The sequence below is a fragment of the Hermetia illucens genome, chromosome 3 (assembly GCF_905115235.1).
Source record: "Hermetia illucens chromosome 3, iHerIll2.2.curated.20191125, whole genome shotgun sequence".
Classification (NCBI taxonomy): Eukaryota; Metazoa; Arthropoda; class Insecta; order Diptera; family Stratiomyidae; genus Hermetia; species Hermetia illucens.
The window spans coordinates 82,329,428-82,350,756 of record NC_051851.1 but is presented as its reverse complement, the minus strand read 5'-3'; the positions used below and the strand labels follow the sequence as shown (position 1 = coordinate 82,350,756).

Below are 21,329 nucleotides of genomic sequence, written 5' to 3'. Positions count from 1 at the left end.
GCTTACTGGAAAGCACCACCAGCTTTTGTTTCTTCACTGGACATGGAATACTAATTCTTTTAGGCACGCCTCGAAGGTTGTGACGGAAAGGTCGGGTCTAGTTTTCATTGCCAGCTTCAAAGCTCGATTAGGGATGCCATCCAAACCTCGGGTCTTATTGTCAGCGATCCACATATTTCCAGTAACTCCTCCTGGGTAGCAAAAGGTATCTAGCACTCGTTGATCGGGGCCACAGTTTGAAGCAGTTTCTTTTACTTTCGCGAATCGCCTCCTCGAAGCGTCTATGCGTCTCCTATCGATCTTCGCTACCGGGTTTTCATTGAACTTCTGATAAAGCCTTCTCACCCGAAAACATGCCAAGATTAAATGTGAATAAATAAATACTGTCTTATAAAGCGTTCCTCCGGGTGCTCCATTATTTTCTGATTGTTCTCGGCAAGCTCACACTGCTGCTTGGCCCGTTTGGTCTTTAACACAAATGACACGATATGGCTCAATAATTATGGTCAAATCGATATTTTCCTCGTGGATGGTTTACGAAAGTAGATTCTGTGCCACCTGGTAGTGCGCGAATCGCGTTGAGGTTTCTTTTGTATTTCGGGCGCCTGTTGCTGGCTGCAATGTGCCGATGGTCCACCACCTCCTTGCCTTTACACAGTATTCAATTTAGGTCTGCTCCGCAGTCCTTGCTGAAGTAATTCTCCGCTCAGCATCTCCTACCTGTCACCGCCACTGCAACATGCCTTCACGATGTGACCGAAACCAAAGCATCTAAAGCACCCTTTCAGCGACAGCTGCTGTGTAAGACGACATAGAACCCAGCCTGTTCGTGCTCTCTCTGCTGAGAGAAAGAGAATGTTGCCTCTATTGGTAGACTGATGATCACGGTTTGTGTACCACCGTAGGCTTTCCGTGGCTCCGCAAACCCGCTTTTTCTTGGTGACCTCATCTATATGCTTGCATACTATAGCGACCTTCGGCCTGCTAGCCCTAAATTCGGCTTCCTGTCTCAAAGACTTTTGAATTTGACTCAAGAATTTATCCGCCGATATATCTTTGGGTTTGTTGAGCTTAAGCATAACGTCTCTTTTCTGAGACCGTCTAATGCGACTAACATTATCTCCCAAATTGGTATGTTCGGGGTCTATCTTCACTCTCTTGAGGATGGCAGCGTATGACCATTCACTACCTCTGGAGGTGACAATATCCTCCGTTGTATCCTCCTCCTGCTTCTCTTTCTTCGAGGTGCTACCTTTTTCCAGACTTCCACATCCTTCTTGTGAATCCACACCCTCTCCTTGAAATTATGCTATATGAGATTCGTCAACAGTTTGGGTGCTAGGAAGAATCGAGCTGCTTCTGAAGGGGGTCGGTCAATGGAGCCAGTTCCACTCCATCCACCCCGCTTGTAACTTTTGGCGCCACATTAGCCAAGGTTCCCACTACTTTCGGTTGTTGTATATCGATGGCCGGGAGATCACCAACTCTCAAAAACCGCGGCTACTGGGTTTGCAAAGTCCTACACCGTAACTTTAATTCTATTCTTCTCATCCATGTTTGGTTTTATTTCTTGGTATACTTCCCATAGCCAAATTTTATCAACGGTAAGCGTTTTTATTCACATCTACCCAAATCTACAGATGCATGCATGTGCACGCCTATGTCGAATCCCGCCGTTCCCCCATTTGCAAACTGGGATCCGCAGTCAAAATTATATGGGTCGCGGTTGAAAATTATGCGGATCTCCTATTTATCTTTTATTTTTTGTGGCAAATAAAACCTTATTAAAATCGACTGTCCGTATTTTTTTAGGACGGTCGAAATCTTCAAAAGACTCTGGCCTGGGCACGCCAGAGTGTGGGATTTTTGCCCACTAAAACGCTGAAACGATCCTGAAGGCAGAATACACCCTTCTGTTCTTCTGTAGATCGCACCAAGTTTATGTGCATTATTTAAAACATGCAACGCTTTTCCTCAGCGAGCCCAATCAAACATTCTTTAACCAAGTCTTAACAACGCGAATTGCTCCGCTTGAGTACAACTCAGCATCTTCGAGATAATTTACGTCCAAACCAGGGCTATGTCGTCAGCGTAACCGTAAACGATTTCCAAATTTTCAGTTTCGAGAAAAACGCATTTGAAAAGTATAATATGATTTCTAGCCATAAAATCTTAACTGACCATTAATCTGCTATACCTAGTCCACCATTAACCTGGTATACCTTAGGTTTCTTCAAGAAACACATGTACAGCCTTGGCTTCAATTCTTCTCCTTTTAGCGAAATCATTCGAACGTCATTCGGACCGATATATAGGCGCTTTATTACGGCGATCGATATAAATCTGGCATGTGACTTATTACGTGTTTAACACTATAATTTCCGAACGATTCCGAATAACCAAAAGTCACTTTGCCCATATAATCTGCACTATATTTATAATAGATACAATTGATGCAAAAAAAATCGATTCCTCTGATCCGCCACACGGTATGACCCCCTTAAGTACATCGTTGTACATGATGTTCTACAGTATTGGGCCCAGTACGGAGCCTTATGGGACACCCGCGGTTGATTTGGCTCTACGAAAACCAATTCGGCAAACTTGAAGTACTTCTGCTACTTCCATGGTGCAGGAAAGATACCCTCGGATATGCATGCTTCGAACAGCTCCGCAAAAATATCAGGTCTACATGCCGTGCAAACCCAAGGCTTTGCTGTTGCCTATTCGACTGCAAATCTCCAGCAGCTCGTCCCTGGTGATTGGTGGAATCAGCGTCACATTTAGGGGGCGCTGGAAGATGTCAGTACCCCCTCTTGCTGGGGAAATAACCCCTGGACTATTTTCAACAAGAGCATAGGGCGTGTGATTTGCAGAGATGAATGGCCGCTGTATCGTCCTGTCAAGATTTCATAGACGCTACCCCACGAATATACGTCCGATTCTGAGCAGAGTTCCTTAAATCATTCTCGCTTATTTCGCTGGATGGCGACCTTGAGGTTTTTGCGGGCTTCCCTATAGGCATGCTCCATGGCAAGGCTTCCCTATAGGCATGTCCATGGTAGGTCTAGCCTTCCGACAAGTGTTTACATCACCTTTGTTAGCCACAACTACATTCAACTGGATGAATGCTTTTAATAAGCACTGCCTCCTTGCGTTAGTCTCTTTGCTGTTTCACTCGATGGCCCATGCATTAACGTCGCCGGCTAACACCTTTGGCCCTGTCCCCTTGCGTCGTGAACAAAATCATATAACAGGTCTTCAAATTGAGGCAGTGTGAGGCTCAGTGGGGCGTAGCAGCTATATACGAATATGTCGTTTATTTTTGCCCATACAAAGCCACTAGCCGCCCGATCCATGCTATATTATATGGCTTGACGACCGCACTCCCATGTCGTCGCTCCATCAGTCGAATCTATCACCCCTACATCACCGTCAAGGTTTCTGTACGGTTCACTAACGTGAGTGTGAATGTAATAGACTCATAACGTACGATACGAGACGCCTTTAGAACACCCTTAGGGTCGCCAACTTGGACTCTTAGAAAGTCACATGGAATTTTCTCGAATTCGAAAGTTGAATCTGTATAGCATCTAGAAAGTATACAACCCAGTAGAGAGTGAAAGTTGGCGTTTCTAGCAAACATTCAACATGAAATTGTTGGAAGGCGAATTGGAACCCTGCAAGAGCGGCTATTATCGATGAAAATAGGAGAGCTGCTACACCTTCCTTTCAGCATTTAAAAGCTCTTAGCGTTGATGACATTTAAGCGACTTCTATGTATAAAAGGAAGGTTTCTAGGATGTCTTGCTTTGGGGTACGTGCTTACGTCTTGGCAGAAGTTCTAAGTAGTCTCCATACTGCCAGGAAAAGATGACTATTCAAACCCAAAGAACTTTTCACACTGTTAGTCCAAATTTTAGAACGGTATGTAAAAATATGCAACTCATTGTTCATCTGATTGACATTTGGTGCGTCAGACATGGCCTTTCATTAAATCCAAATAAACTGTGCAGACGAACCTTAACCTCAACATGGAGACTTCTGCTTCATAGATATATTTTACTATATCTTAGGTGGATGTATGCTCGGGCATTACTGGTGCTATGACCATACCATCCGGCCCCGCTCTAAATGTATTACTTAATTCAAATCCCGTGGATATATGGATGTGTTCAGAGCACTGCAATGAGAGCAGCTCATAGACAAATATACAGCAAAGTTTTTCCTGTCGAAAAGCAGGAGGACTTGCAAGATGATGGTGGGCATCCTGTCTGGTCATAATTCTCTAACCGGAAGTAAGTTCATCCCGAAATGGGGTACGGAACCTACGGAACGTTTTCTATGTGAGCGCTCCACATATGGACGCTTCAGATTTCTGATTTTTGGTTTGGTATCATCACATCCATTAGAAAATATCCGTCACTTAAACGAATCTGGGACAGACTGGCATATTGATGCGACGGGTCAGCGGGTGATTTCAGCCATGCTATGGAAAGAACCGAAGTAGTCATCTTGACCAGAAAGTGAATCCCGACCCTGCGTCCCATATCGATTGACCTATAGAGTCGAAATTGGCGGTTAAATACCTTGGTTTAGTGCTCGACTCGAAGACGAGCTTTTTCGAGCAAATCAAAGATGCAGCGATCAGGGCTGCAGCTGGAGTCTCGGTCTCGAGTCGGCTAAAGGCTTCCTTATGGGAGCAACGTAGTTAGTTCTGCTCTATGGCACGGAGGTATGGACAGATGCCCTTGACAAGGGGGTACATCGTAAACGCCTTACTCATGAGCTTTGCAAGTGGCGTGTGCTTATCGTACTGTCTCAGAACCGGCCGTGATGGTGATCGTGGGAGTGACCCTCGTTGCCCTCCTTGCTAGGGAGCATAAAGCTATATACCGCCGGATGAAAACTTAAGAGAGGTGGTTGCCGTGAAGAACGTCAACGCACCCTTACTGACTAGCAAAATGAGGCAAGAGGCAGATGGACAGCGCGGCTCCTTGATAATTTAGACCCATGACTGAACCGAACGCACGGTGAGATTGATTACTTCCTTACTCGACTTCTAAGTGGGCATGGAGGTTTTCAGTATTACCTTCGCAGGATTGGGAAGGTGCGATCTCCTGATTGTGTATTCTGCAATGGAGTGGCGGACGACGTTGAATACACCTTTTTCTCTTGTGAGAAGTGGGACGGCTTTCGTCAGCAGATATATGCAGACACAGGGGAGCTCACTACAGCCAACATTATCAGAGAGATGCTGAAGAACGGTGGCAGCTGGAGTCGTTTTGCGCATTATGTCCGGACTCTTCTTGTTGCCAAGAAGATTGCCAAAGGGATTCCCTGACTTGAAGGCTCCCAAAGTCGGAAGGGCTAACCCGAAGTAATGTGTCAAACGGTTGCAGGCTATTTCTCTGATGACAGAGAGGTGTTTAGTTGCTAGGGCGACAGGGTACTACTGCGGGAGTCCAACAAAATTCGGATCGAGCACTTCCGGAGCAATAATCGCAATTCTATGCCAGTCAGTTAGCTTGAGAGCTTTACCTAGTACAATACAGTGGACGTGTAAGGAAAAGTTTTGATGTTACCAATCTTTACTGAGCATTATGCGCGTTCTTCTAATAGATGTTGGAGTTTCTACCATTAACTTTGGACCAATGCTTAACCGGTTCTAGATATTGGTATCTAAATACAAAATAAAAATCGAACATTAATTAATTCTGTTCTTCATATTAGTTGTATATAATGGTTATTCAGATCGTTTTTGGAAATATGTGTGTAAATTTAATTTGCTTCGGAAATAGCCCTATTTTCATTTGCTTTTCACGCTCTTTGCAATTGGCACTAATATACTGATCTTCTAAAATTGAAAAAATATCAGTGTTGGAATAGTTGAATCAATAGAATTGAAATCACAATTATTCAGTGACCCCTTACCTATCCGTTTAGAAGTTTCCTGAGTAATTGAGATAATGCTTGAAGAAGTTGTTGCATCAGGATCCCGACACTGTCCAAGAGCGATGGAACCGCTGCCAGCTGCAACCGAACTGTATTTTAGGAACTCGTAAAATTTATTTATGTTCACTCATTTAGAACAAAAAATACATAAATGAAGTGATTACCAAAGGATTAGTCGCTTGACCCACAGTTCCACCTCCTGAATTCATATTTGAAAACGGGTCCCGAAAGGTTCTTAGCTCTGAACTAGGTACTGCTAACAGTCGGTAGCGTTTTGAATTACTGGACGAGTAATGTACTCGCTCACAGGTTATATTAGCCGAGAATAAAGGTTTTACTGCGTGCAATAAAGGAGAGTTAGACTATGTCGAAATCTATTCTGTCATCTATATTTGATTTTATGGCCACATAAACGCATTGCAGTAAATTTATTTGAAAGATATTCTTCATGCAAAGTTTACAAAATGGCTTATTAACCGATACAAGTTGATACTTTGTATATATTATATTACGTAATAGTAGTACAGGGTGCGGCAGCGTAACTTCCTTTTTTAAAATGCTCGCCACTCAGTTAGTTGATGTCATAGCGGAGCGCTAGTGGTCTCGTTCAAAAGGGGATACTGTAAAGTTTTCTCCCGACACAGTTCAGCCGCCATCATGCGTTGGAATAGTGAGGAGCGTGCCTTTGCCGTTGAGGTTTACTTTTCAAGCGAATGTTCAGTTATTGCAACACAGCGTGCATTTCGGAATCGCTTTAATTTAGCCCCGTTGGCTCCCGTCCCAGACGAAACTCAATTGTTACATGGGTCACAACATTCAGACAAACTGCAAGTGCGACAAAAGGAAGAACTGGAGTCCCTCGGCCCGTTAGATCACCTGAGAACATTGAAGCAGTGAGAGCGTCAATGTTGCGATCGCCACGGCGTTCTGTGCGCAAACATGCAACTGCCCTTGGACTATCCGATCGTTCTGTGAGAAGAATTCTTCGTGATGATCTTCATTTTCATCCCTATAAGATGACGATAGTGCAGGAACTTTCAGAACGTGACTTCAATTCTCGGATGAACGCGTGTGAGCTTCTTCTTGATGTCGTTCCCGAGGGTGCAATTGTTTTTTTTTAGCGATGAAGCCCATTTTCATTTGTGTGGGTCGGTTAACAAACAAAACATGCGTTACTGGGCTGACACCAACCCTCGAGAATTGCATCAAAAGCCTTTGCATTCACCCAAAGTCACAGTGTGGTGTGCAATTTCCTCAGCTGGAATTATTGGTCCCTGGTTTTTTGAGGAAAATGAGGTTACAGTGACAGTGAATTCGGACCCGTATGTAAACATGATACAGAATTTTTTTTCCCACGGCTAGAAAATTTGGATTTGGGGGACACTTGGTTCCAACAAGACGGTGCAACAGAACACACTTCAAGAGCATCGATGGCTGTTTTGAGGGAACACTTTCCAGAGCGCCTTATCTCAATTAGAGGCGATTTGGAATGGCCGGCATGCTCTCCCGATCTGTCCCCTTGTGATTTTTTTCTATGGGGTTTTTTGAAATCCCGTGTTTATGTGAACCGTCCAAGAAGCCTACAAGATTTGAAGACCAACATCCAAGAAGAAGTTGCCAACATAACACCTGCTATGCTAACAAGAGTCATGACAAACGCCAGAAATCGGTTTACGCAATGTATGGAGAATGGGGTACGCCACCTAACAGATTTGATCGTCAAAACAATGTAAATAAAAACTTTAAACGGGTACCTACATTATAAAAAATAAATAAATATTTTCCGATGCATACAATAGTTTTTATTGAGTTTTGAACAAAGGGAGTTATGCTGCCGCACCCTGTATTTGTGATTCAGCGATTAGAATTTGAGTATTATATGAAACTAATGCCCAGAAATAGTTCCAAATATTTCAATTCTGATAATGCATTTAAGGTAAGGCAATGTGTTGTATTAGTTGGCTTCATTATTATAGCATTGGTCATCACAAAATCAGGTTTCTATCTACCTCAAAACTCTCTAACTCAAAACCGCTCCATCCTCCCGCAGTCATGCAATATTTAAGTCTAAAAATGTTTTGATAGTGGAAGATTCAATCCAAACTTCTCAAACAACCTCTTAGATATGCATGTAAAATTACCCTGCAAAAGCATTCCTCTTTGTCACACCTTGAGTGAATGAACCTACACCTACACCGAGAAGCCTACAGCCTATAAATATTGATGCAGGAGTGGGTAAATATCGCCCTCTGAACATTGCATTCCTAAATCTAGAGAAGGCTTTCTAGTTTATGCCACATAAGCTTATCTGGTGTGTACAAAACAACACTTAGCACGAAGAGTAAAGTTCAAAATGCGTTAGGTATACTAATCCCTTACGACCAATCTTCTTGGATTCGCCGATGGACAGAAACCATCCTGAGTGGCCGGAGAAGAGGGCCCATACTGAAGCTCCATGAAATAAAGTTAGCTGCGGTTCATTGCTCTATAATTCAATTATAATAAACAAAAGATTTATCCTTTATAGAATGAATCTATTATATAACACAGAATATGCGAAGCGACGCTTCGCGTTTAAAGTTTTGTGTTCATCTTGTGTGGGAAACCTTCTTTCTGCGGTTTCTCATTCGCCCTGCGTTGATATGAGTTCACTTAATATGATACATATCTTACATAAATACACGTGAAATACACAACTTTCACTTCCTTTAATTTTGTTAATAATAGTTGCATTTCTTGAAATTTTCCAGAATTGTTTATTATATTATTACTTGGCACCATTTTGTACTTCTAGCATGAACTTAAAGGTGCGACCTTCCCTACACAGAATAATATAATATTATTATATTAAATTTATTTGAGTAGGATGGTAAACGACCAAAAGGCAGACCTAAGCAACGGTGGCTTGATACGCTGGATGGGGGTTTGAAAGCCTCGAGATTGCATCCAGATCAGGCATTCGATAGAGCCAAATGGCGAAGCCGATCACGACGAGCCGACCCCGCTTGTGAACGGGACAAAGGCTGAAGAAAAAGAAGAAGAAGATTTGAGTAGGAATTGGAATGAGATTATTTTGAGGTTTAGATTTTAGACCTTTTTAAAATTTTTCGGTTGGACAGGTTTTGAGAACAAGACCTGTTACACTTTTCGGAGCATATATTTTGAACCCGCACTCCCTATATTTCATCCAATTTCATCGAGTCCTTTCATTTGTTACCCCACATCACCATCTTGTATGTGGAGCCCTTATTAACTTCAACAGAAAGTAACGCTGTTACTATGTGTAAAGGGATTCACAGACCACATGTTCTCGCCAAATTTCATGATAATAGCGTCAGCCGTTTCCGAATAAATCGGGTGTGACAGACAGACAGGTGGATAACCAGACACTGAATCAATTCACAAATCACAAAACCTTAATATAAAAGTTGTTTTATATGTGTCCGTGTCAGTGAAACCGATCGCCATAAAAAGTGACCCCCCAAAGTGGCTTTTTGTTATGTCCTCAGGGTAATGTTTTAATTTTCAACCCTACCGTAACACGGAGAATAGATGGAGAGGAAAAGGAAGCTCCCCCACTTTAATCCCGATAAAAAATTGCGACGGCCATCCTCGCTTAAAAATTTATGCCATCCAGAATGGGGGCTATTTTTATGTAAAAACCGTAGGGTTTAACTTTGAACCCTATCCCCCCAGGTGGAAAGGAGTGTATGAATGGAGAAGTTCATTGGGGAACCGCAGCGGTCACGTTCTCTAAAAGTAATGGCGTTTCAAATGGGGGGAATTTTGCCAGTAGAGTTACTGAAATGTCTGAAGAATAAGACTCGCGACTGGAAACAAAACGAATCAAGGCCTCTATTTCAAGAGCTACTGAAACATAAGAAAACTGAGATGCATGACTTAACAACCTGCGAGTTTGTGTTCTCAATTTAAGATTTGTCGAAATCTTAACAACATGGTGTACGAATTACAAATCTTCGAGCTGCAACTCCTGAAGAGCAAAAATAAATGACAGCTCACGCCAGGTTCGATCAATATTAAGAATCTAAAACTACGATTACAAAATGCGCCGAAATGTCCTCATTGATTTAATGGTTATATTGTCTCGCTTTGAATTCCCAGTGAGAATGCTTAGTTATGTTATTCCATTGTAAGGTCAGTTGGCCACCCCTAACTTCGCCGCCAGAGCCACTTCATATTACTGGAGCTACTTAAGAATCCAAACCCCTTTGCCAGTATGTTCGGAAATACAGCGCATGCTTCCAAGTGGTACCGTTTGAAGTGACGAATATTATAATATTTGCTAATTTCACACCAACATTCCAAGTAAACAAACAAGTGTACAGTGTACAGTTTGATTCACGTCTTCTAATATCTGAAGTTTGTGTTAATATACACAGGGATAGCAAGGTTTGCCGGGTTTAGACAGTAATAATATAAAATCCCGCCGTAACCGGCCAAGAAGGGACGGATGGCTTCAGTTTGAATGTCTACAGGGCACCGCAGGTGTGGAAAATGCAGGAACTCGCGGATTACTCATTGAGGAAGCTGTCACCACATCTAGCAGTCAGGTATAAAGTCCACAACCGAAAATGAGAGGAAAAATGGACAGCACCGTGTCGAAACAAACCGTTAATCGCAGAGCTGTTCGAGGTCTAGGCGCCAGGATGAACAGTAGCATGGCTCTATCACAGTTGTGGCGACCACTTCACTAGGTTCGGGTAGGCATTAGACGAAGAGCACTGAGGTAATTCGCTGTACAATGAAGGTGGGGGTAGGTACAATATCTTACCGCCACTTGCAGCACCAAAGATTCGTTGAGCGTTTCCCGCAATACGCACACGTGGCTGTGCAGCGGGCCAGATCATTAAAGCAGATGCGACATTGCTAGACTGATTCAAATCATGCCATCAGACGGGTTACGAATAAGATACAGTGTGCGTACCGGAACCTTGACATTTCCAACCGCAGGTGAAGTCGGGGCATACTAAAGCGGAACTTCCTGTGGCATGCAGGTAGTTGCGATGGTATGGTGAAAGTCAGCCTGAACGCAACTTACTCGTACCCAACGATACTGGGCTGGACTTAAGGGATTATCTGCTTTGCAGACTGAGCATACTGAAGAACTTAAGGGGCCCAGGTCAGGTCGGGTGCAGAATTTCTGGTACAAGAAGTTCATCAGTATACACAGTCGGTTTGCATATAGTTAAAACAAAGTCATTAGTCTGCCTGAGGAATTTCCACCCTTTCTCACTGCGGAAATTACATACCTTATCCCTTACAAGGTTATGGTGCACAAACTCGCAGACATAAGATCCATTACTTGGATACCAACCCTCTACAAGTTTATAACATCGATTATTAGTGTGTCCAGAAGCAGGAGGATTGTAGAGTTGGATTAAGCATTTGAAACGGGTAACTCATCATGGAGTAGGAAGACAACCACAGGCCAAAGAAAGCTCTCCAGTTGCTATATCGTTTAAGTCAAGTGTTCCGCATAACTGCCTAAACGATGTCCTATGTTTGTACCGCGTTCATCTTAAACAAGTAAAGTTTGATGCCTTTTGAATGATGCTGGATGGTATGGGTTTGAGATTAAAGAAGGTTTGTGCACAAAGTGCGAACTGATACACTTGATGTAGTTTGATGACATCAAGCTGTATGAACGTACTGATGTTGCGAATGGCAGACGTGCTCAGCCGTGATATGTAATTTAAATTAGACAAATGACGAATTGTTTTAGATTCAGAAAAGGAAGATTTCAAATGTAGCATCACGTTACCGAGAACATCCAGGAACCAAGGAAAATTGATTTAAAAGCGGGCAAAAACAGTTGAGCTTGTCCGAGTTTATCATGGACAAGCACAACGTACACCAAACCGTAAAGAATATCGTAATGGCTATCAGAGTCGTCTCCAGCAGATCGCAGCAGGGAAGAAACTCGAAGGAGAAGCCCAAACCGGCTGTCCCAACATTGTCATAGGTCACTTAAGTGACGTTAAACCGTACTGCCACCGTATTATGGCCGGATAACAAAGAGTTCGAGAAAAGCAGCGGGACCCCAAAGGGAATCAACAGTTCCCTAAATGAAAAAAGGGCATACGAGCAGTTCTGGAAAGGAGAACTAAAAGTTCATAAGGGGGAAAATAGACGACCAAAGCGCGAACGTCGGCTAGTGTAGCGAAACCCAAAGTGAATGAAAACACTGAATGGATTAAAGTCACCAACAGGAAGACGCGATGGTGCAAGGGTGCGAATCCCAGTCGCCAAGGGTGTCTGTGTTCGTTTTGTGTTTGTTTCGCTACTGTGAGCTTATCACTTGAATGGTGTTAAGTATGATGATAGTGAAACTGAAGCACAATCTGACTATGTGGATGCCCAATACATTCTTCTCATGTTGGACCTGGAGAGATTAAGCATGGGCAAAACCGACAGCTTTTGAACTCAAGTTAAAAGCTCACTTGGGGAGAATAACGTAGTACGTGCCCAAAAATATGAGATCTACATACAGTATAAGGATCCCAATGAAGTGACATGCACTAAGTGGAAAGAACAATTAGACTTAGAAGAACTTGCGGAAGAGTCTATTGCCAGTTTGAGAAAAGCCTATGATGGTACTCAAACGGCCAAAGTGATCGATTCAGAAAGTGTGGGGAGAAAGGCGATGTTGCCGAGAAGTGCAATTGGGATGATGAATTTTATGCGGAGGAAAGGAGGGAGGAGGTAACCGCAGTCTTATTGAAGGTAGTAAATGCTAGAAATTCAGGAAGGCATGGGGAAAAGAGTTTTTTCAAATAAATCTCAATTATTGCAAGGTCATTTTACTTTACTTGAGCAGAACACCTACGAATCTGAGATGGAAATTGCCATTTTAATTGAACCTTATAGAAGTCGTCACCGTGGTGTATGGGCTGCAGGCTTGATTGACGGATAGCCAATATAGATTTGCCATTGACAAGCATACAATGTAATATGTGATTCATCCATCCAGTGACTTTGTGTGGTTAAAAATAGGTAGTGCATATGTTTACAGCTGCTACGCGCCAATAAGTCTGACACTGTTTGAATTCGAGGAAATGAGTGACAATCCTATTCTCGATGCAAGAGTACAAAGGCCAACGGAGATTGCTAGCGACTTCAATGCTCGAGCACCAGGGTAGTGCAGAAGAGAAGCACCCTATTGAATGCTTTTGCAGAGTCCTGGTCAACGAGGTCAACATTTTGCTGAAGTGAGGGTCTATCTCAGTTGTAAACTTGAAATTGATAGACCAGTAGCTTCCTACAAACTACAATTTTTATTTTTCAAATAGTAGCTTTGTACTGATGAAATAAAAATTGTAGTTTAGAGGAAGCTATTGGGCTATCAATTTTAGGCTAAACTATAAATAGCAGACAATATCTAACCTCGTAAACTGGACTTTGTCATTCTAGCACTGGCACGTCAAAACACTTTTCGGGAAGGGAGTCGGGTTTATTTAGATCTACATTAGTGCGTGGTATGTCCTGCTAGATCAGCGAGGACTACACCCGTAGGCATCACCAGGTAGTCCTCAATGAACTATTTCTAAGATCTTGAGTTGTACTCATGCTTAGCAATCAGTGTGTTCAGGTTTGGCTAGAGAGTGCTGGTCTGCGGCTTGCGGAGGTCCTCATTACCAAACGCCGTTAGAGAAATTATGAGCTTGACCGAGAAAGGCATCGCAGATCTTAGCTAACACTAATAATCCGAGTATAGTCTACAACAAGACATCCCAAAGAGTATGCTCTGCCTTTAGGACTCTCATATTATGCAGCGTTCGTTATCTCGGGAATAATGCTGGTTGACATCTTGACGAGCATATACTATATAATGCGAGGGCTATATCTTCTCCCATCCTCTGACGACGACGAGGAACAACCAAAGAGAGCTGCAAATGGGAACGCTTGCGAACAGGTCGGTAGACACACAATTTCATCCCTGCCACAAGAAGTGGTAGGGGAGACTGCATGGCGAGATTAATTATATATTATATATATATTTCCGAGTTTTTGATCATTTCTTTCACGGGCCCGCTGCTCAGAAACTACCCAACCGAAAAATCTGTAAAAAATCAAGAAACTGCCAATAATAGTATATCGCTGTAATTTTTAGTAATTAACTGCTAAACGTCCCTTAAGTTCATTCTAGAATTACGAGCTATGTAGGCTATTATATAGAACACAATCCTACCAAGTTCGGTGAAAATCGCGCTATTACACACAAAGTTGTCGATTCTGTGCAAATTCAAAACTTCGAATGTCAGTATAACGTGAAAGTGGATATCCTCACATAATATATGCATATATTACATGGTAGGTATTAATATGAAAAATTTCCAAATGTTTTTATAAACGAAATGCACAAAACCTTTTATACCTGAAGCATCAGCTTCTGGTTTTGAGAAAAACGCGTTTGAAAATTTGAGAATAAATGAAACCCTCGTAGAACAGTAACCAGATATTCTAGGGACCGCAAATTTCAAGCAAATTCGATAAAAACTGGATTTCAAAAAACCATCTAGGAGGGGCTTCTCCAGACAGGACCACTTTCAACCAAACTGACCACGTCTTGATCGAACGCCACCACCTCTCAGCCTTGATGAATGTCAGAATATATAGGGGCCCATTATAGACACGGATTACTCATCTTATTGGCATAGTGCTCCGAGCTCGAATAACAACACCACCTGGAATCCCCTCTGACAAACAGGTGAGAGTTAATACTGAAGCCATCCACAACACAGCCCTCCGCGACACCTATAAGAGAAAAATGGTTGCCGCAATAACAGCAGTCAACAGAGGACCTGGAGATGAAGCATCAACAAATGATCTTCACAAACACCTGAAGAACGTTGTAATTGATACGGCCACCAATGTACTTGGCCCCAGCCGCAAAAGGAGTCGGAACGGTTGGTTTGACGATGAATGTACGTTAGCAAAGGAACGCAAGAATGCCGCATACCGAGTTATGTTGCATTCTCAAAGAACGCGGGCACGCGCAGAGACTTATCACGAACTCCGTTGAGCGGAGAAGCGACTTCACAGACGGAAAAAGGAAGCCTAGGAGAATCAAGAAGGACAGGGAGCAACCGCACCAGGCGCGGAAGTTTTACCAACAAGTCAGCAGGATGAAGCCCTCGAGAAAGTGATCCGTGATGCTGAGGTAAATGCAAGAGGTACGATTCCCTTTAAGTCCACCTACCTACTAGCATATGCTGAAGATATCGACATCATGAGAAAAATCACCCGAGTTGTACAAACTGCCTTCATCCAGATCGAGTAGGCGGCAATTGAGGCGAGATCTTGGGCTGCACATCAATGAAGGCAAGACAAAGTATATGGTGGCAACGTTAGTACTGAAAACCAAGCAACCAACAACATCAAACCGCACTGGTCAAATGGGAAGAATAAAGATAGGAGAATACAACTTTGAGACCGTTGATAATTTCTCCTATCTAGGGTCGAAAATCACAACCGATAACAGCTACGATGATGAAATCCGCGCACGGTTGTTGTCAGCCAACAGAGCCTAATTCAGTTTACAAAAACTGTTCGGCTCGAAACGCCTCACCATAATGCCAGTCCTCATGTATTCCTCGGAAATTTAGGTTCTTAGCAAGAAAAATTGCAAACTCTTGGCCGCGTTCGAGAGAAGAATCCTCCGAAGAATTTTTGGCCCCCTACATGAGGATGGACGATTCCTTAGCCTATGTAACAATGAAGTCTATGAGCCGGCTGAATAGGTTACGGTGGGCGGGTCACTTAATCCGTATGGATGAGGATGATCCCACCCGGAAAGTCTATAAGGGCAACATCTATGGTAGAAAAATAAGACGAGGTAGAGCCTGCCTGAGAAGGAGCGATGGCACACGTCCGGATACAAGACAGCTTTCAGGGATATCGAATTGGTGGATCTCGGCGCAAAACCGAGATGTCTGGAGTTCTTTATTTATGGCAGGCCTAGACCAGATACCGGTTGTTGCGACGTTGATGATGATGATGAACTAGGAGACGGGATTGTCTAAACTGAAATAGAGTCTCAGAGGACCCAGAGCAAGAATTCTCCGATTGTCCAAATTTTTGGAAGCAAGGAAGAACCTAGAGATACCTCTGGGAGAGGTGCGGGTACCAAAAAATCTGATACGGAAAATAACGTCAGGAACTGCAACAAGCATCAATTGAGCATAATATCTTATTGTTCCACGGTATATTGGGGGGAGGTGGAGTTGTGGGTGGTTTTAGCGGGTAAAAATCCCACATGCTGGCGCGTCTAGGCCAGGATCTTTGGAAGATTTCCGCTTTCTCAAATGAAAAAAGACCTTATAAACATCCGAGCATTTCATTCCCATTTAACAATATCGAATTTTGAATTTTTGGTCAGCAGCCAGGGAGTGAGTCGCTATTTTCATATTTTTCATCGTGGAACCTACGATAACGTAATCAAATTCTAGAAGCTTCCTTTGAATACTGTAAATAGTGACCTTCAGACTTTCAAAATGCTTCTGCTTGTAAGCAAAGTCGAGTATTTTGAGAATAATTTGTATTTTTTATGGAGCACGTTATTCTACAGGACAGTTAACCGGTTTGTTGAGAACTCCAGGTTAATTGAAGGACATACAATTCAGAAATCAATATTGATGAAGGGTATTCGTTATCAGTGCATATGCATCCTTACCACAGTAATGCAATTATAGGTGTTTGTAATCTAGTGTGAGGCAGCAGTTGGAGGTTCTCGAGTGATTTGAGTTTGAATCCCTCGCTGTTCGTCATTCCAATTACCACAAAAGTGTTACACGTTTTGGGTACCTTTTCTTTCGTCATTCCGGCCCTCATCTATTTTCCATATCACTGTCATCTGCAATTTGTAGCACGGAAGTTGCATTAAATGATTTCCTTATCACCTCTCCTACTCTATAAATTTTCCTGAAAAGCGTGGTAAAGTGAAACCAACTAGCATCCCTCATTTACCAAATTTTCGCGCCTCTGATTGAAGCGGAATATTAATTTAATGAAGGGTGCTCAGACCCCGTCACAATGTGGCATCTTGTGTATTCGAAATACTGAAAAAAGTAATAACTTTCCCGTGCTGAATCATTTTGATAAAATCCCAGATATATTCCGGTGAAATTCAACGCATTTACTCCCGGAAATTGGCGGTCACACGAGACCCACCCCGCTTGTATGGAAGGAAAGCAGTAACTCCATTCAGATGAAAATAAACCCAACTTGCGAATACTTTCGAGGCGGCGAGGGGGGAGGGACTCATGGAAATCAAGTATATTTCCAAACTCTTCATTTAATGGTTCCTTAAATGGAGGAGCGGTGGAAATGAAAAAAACTCCTGGAAATTATTCAAGCAACGGATACAAAAGTACTGGTTGCAAATTCATGTTGCTTCAGAAAAGCTTCCGTTTGCGTAGTTCCTGTTTTGCACCCAGATGGCGAGGAATCGATTGTAAGGGTGACCGAATTAGGGGACAAATGGGAGGGTACCTGCAGGACGGAAGGGAGACGGGAAATGTAATAAACGCAATATTTGTCCCAACGAAGGTACTTTTAAATTTTAATTACACATTAATGCACAACACCGGTTGAAGACGTTCCATGCTGAGTGTGTTACCGATGATAGTAAATTTGTTTCTTCCAAAGGGTGTACGTTTGTAGTAGGCTGATCACATATCCTTAATGTGAAATCGTTGCACTGCTTAACGCTTTAATGTCACGTTTACATATAAAATTGCACTAGCCATTTCTAGCTGGCAAGTCTTGGAGTCAGCACGATGTGGGTCGGAAAATGACTGTAATTTCTGCCTTTTCTCCATAATCATCGTCATCTAATGGTATTCCAGCCTTTCTTTCACTCAGACCAATGGTAACCCTTCTTTAATTGAAAACAATGTTTGCTGTGTTAACAATAGAGGCCGCCAGGTTAATGGGTCTTCACTCTTTGTCTGGTTACAGGGCATAAACTCTGCTATTTTATCATTCATAATTAACATTTTAAAATATGATGGGGAGGGGGATAATGATAATTTACGGAGATTGAAACCGCTGGCCTGGTCCGAAAGTGCTTGCTGTTCTCAAACAAATATATAAATTTGATTTTATGGACTCTATCAAATATTTTTTATGGTGTTCTGCAGAAAGGGAAGATTCTTAAGTGGCCATGATATATTTGAAATAATGGAGAGAAGAAATGAAGGACCTACTTTGAATTTATGTTCAAGGAAAAAAGATGAAGAAAGCATAATGAAAAATGTTAAAGTATGGGGAAATTATTCCAGGCCCAAGTTGTTTCGCATGAGCGGGGAAACATTGCACACGTGCGCCTTGAATAATGGGTTGAGATGGAGGTTAGCAAGGATTCGGATCACTTGGTATCGGTGCAATGGCAGCTTGCTTGGAAAGTATGGGCAGTTAAATTGTTACCTGGCTACATACACTGAATCCCAGCCATACCTTTATTAATTTTATTGGTCGATCCAATCTACATAGTAAACTCAAGTATACATTTGTCTGACGATCAGTTAAGGATAGTGCAAAACATTATCCTTATCTGCACTTATACTATGTGTGTGTGTGTGTATGAAGTGGGGGAGAGGTAAAGCCTCCGAGCACTCAGACCCTAGCGGCGCATTCTACACGATTCCTCGTCTAACGGAATATCCCGAATTCGTTAATGCACCCTAGGATTTTTATTAGTGGAAGTGTTGCGGCTGCACCTGCTGCAGTTGGAGCACATCAGCACTAAAAATCTGATGCGTCCATAAGCGTGGCACTCACATAGAAAATGTTTTGTGGATCCCGTTTCCTCATTACAGGATGGACCGAAACCATCTTGAAGAATCCCTATTATTATACATATGCCAAGGTAGTGAATTATGGCCAGTCAGAATGCCCACGATACTCCTGCAAGCCTTCTTGCTTTTCGACAGGGTAAACTTTGAAGTATGTTTCTTTGGTTTTGCCAGGATAAATTTGGTGTGTTTAGCAGCAATAAGGATCTGCCACCGGTTAATAATGAGAAGCTACTTTCCAGTTTTTTATAGAAGCATTAGCCAATGCTACTGACACTCCAATAGCTGGTTCCGGTCCAAGCATGGGCAAAATTGAATACTCTTTTGCTAAGGTATCCGAGATTTCGTTTCCCTCAGTTCAAACGGTTTCTACATTCCGGAACGATTTTTAAAATGATCAAAGGACTGCTCATCTTCTTCAATGCAGCTTCACTATCGCTACAGATTGCGATGCGCTTGCCCTTTAACTACTCGTCAATCACGCAGGTTACCGCCCCTAGGATCGGGTACACTTCAGCCTGGAAGACTTTTGTATATTGGCCTAAGGGAAGAGCGCACTTCTCGTTTTTATTCGAAAGGTAGGCAGCAGGTACAGAACCTGGTTCTGTTTCTGAGAAGCTTCTTGTCAAAAATAACTCCCAGATATATTACTTATTCGGAGTGTTGAAGGGTTGTATCATTCATCTCTGGAAAGCGAAGCCCATTCAGTTTCGCCCTTTTTATAAATAATACCACTGTGTTTTATTTAGATTTACTGAAAGTCCATGCCTGAGGCAGAAATTGACAATCAAAGCAATGGTGCATTTTATATTTTTAAATACCGTTCTGAGATCTCGACCAACAGCTAGCACAGCTATGTCATTCGCATAAGCTTGAGCGTGGATTCGCAGAGTTTCCAGTTACCATAGAAATGATTCGATTAACATACTCCACAGAAATGGCGATAGTACACCACTTTGCGGGCTACCTTTCGTCGCTTCCATTGTTAGGTAATGAGCAACACCCACTTTAGCACACAGCGATCTCTGCGTTAGCTAGTAGATCTATTTAATTAAAGTTTCACGAACACCATGCTCCGTGGCGGTATCACAGAGCGTTTGGAAGCTGGCACAGTCAAACATCCCTGCAATTTCCATGAGCACCTGCATCATGTACTCGCTTCTTTAGAGTTGTGTTTTCTATTCTTGAAACCGAAGAATGCAGACTCACAGGACTTTTCACACTGGTTTTCATTTAGTGGGTGTGACCTTAGCGCCTTCTCACGAATGTGACGCTCAACCAGTCTCTCCAGATATTTCAGCGAACATGATGTGGAGCGGAAATGCTTTGGATTCGAATAGTCATTTTTCCCAGGTTCAGGTAAGAAGACCACCTTAACCTTCTATAAAGAAGTTGGCACATAGCCCACAGCAAGACAACCTCGAAAGAGATTTCTTAGATGCTACTTTAAGCACTCAATGCCCTCCTTTAGCATCGCTGGATAGATGCCATCTATGCCAGGTGCTCTGAAATGTTCAAACGATAGCCAGCTCTCACCTTTTCATTGGTAACAACCACTTTCACCGTGTTCCAATTCCTCTCGCAGCACTTTCGTGTTGATGGGTTTGCAGAAACCACCAAGTCTCTCCCTCCCACTTCTGTCGCCTGTTCTTCCGGGTGGTGCACTTCTAAGAGAGTCTGGATACACCAAACTCCGGAGTTCGTGAAAGTTCCATTCCGTTTTCTAAGAAGGTACAACTTGGCCGACTCATCTTTTTAAGGGCTCCGACTCTTCCCTTGTATAAATTTCCTAAATAGAACACGACGCGTCCACCACGTCTTCGACGAAATGTTACGAAGGATACAATCCCCTTCTTCTATTCTGCATCATGTATTTCTAAGTGGCCTATTCATCAGCCACTTTGGAATAGTGACTGCATTGCTGAGTGGAAGTGGAGTTGTTGCCCTTCCTTGACCTATCCGCTGCCACTGAAGGTGGACTTCACCGATGACGCGCGGGAGGCAGCTTTCCACGAAGGCTTGGGGCCTTTAACTAACAGAGGTGGTCACTTTCCATTTTTAAGGTTTTGTGTAAAACAAAACCTTATTAGAATCGAGTCGATGTCTGCCTCACCCGATTTATTCGGAAACTGCTAAACCGATTGTCACGAAAATTGGTGACAACGTGTGTTCTGTAGTTTCCTTTACATATAGCAAATAGCGCTATTTTGTGTCAAGTGTGAGGGGGCGTCCCAATACATATAAATGAGAAGTACAAAATTTCTTTTCACAGAACGTGGCCCGTAAATTTTGGTGTTTTTTCCGCTTTGCTGTATAAAAAACAGCCCCCCCCCCCATTAAGTTAATATGAGGAAATCTTGACTAGTATTCAATAGGGATTTCCTGATTGAATAAGGGTGCAATTTTTTTTTAAAATCTGTTACGATTTATATTTCACTTGAACATGGCGTTTATAGAGTTTTTAAATGAAGAACAGTGATTATCTATTCTTGGTTATCCTCCTTTCCTTCGTTCCACAATCGGGTAACGACTTTCTGACTCCGCCAGCGGTCGAACCGG

General features: G+C 42.7%; 1 long non-coding RNA gene across 1 annotated transcript; it reads right to left on the bottom strand.

Moving 5' to 3' along the window:
* Positions 1–5,707: 5,707 nt before the first annotated feature.
* LOC119653030 lies at positions 5,708–6,280 on the bottom strand. Its single transcript, XR_005249632.1, has 3 exons — positions 6,120–6,280; positions 5,935–6,033; positions 5,708–5,857 (listed from the first exon to the last, which is right to left on the bottom strand). It is a non-coding gene; the product is annotated as an uncharacterized LOC119653030 (long non-coding RNA).
* Between the last annotated feature and the right edge of the window lie 15,049 nt (positions 6,281–21,329).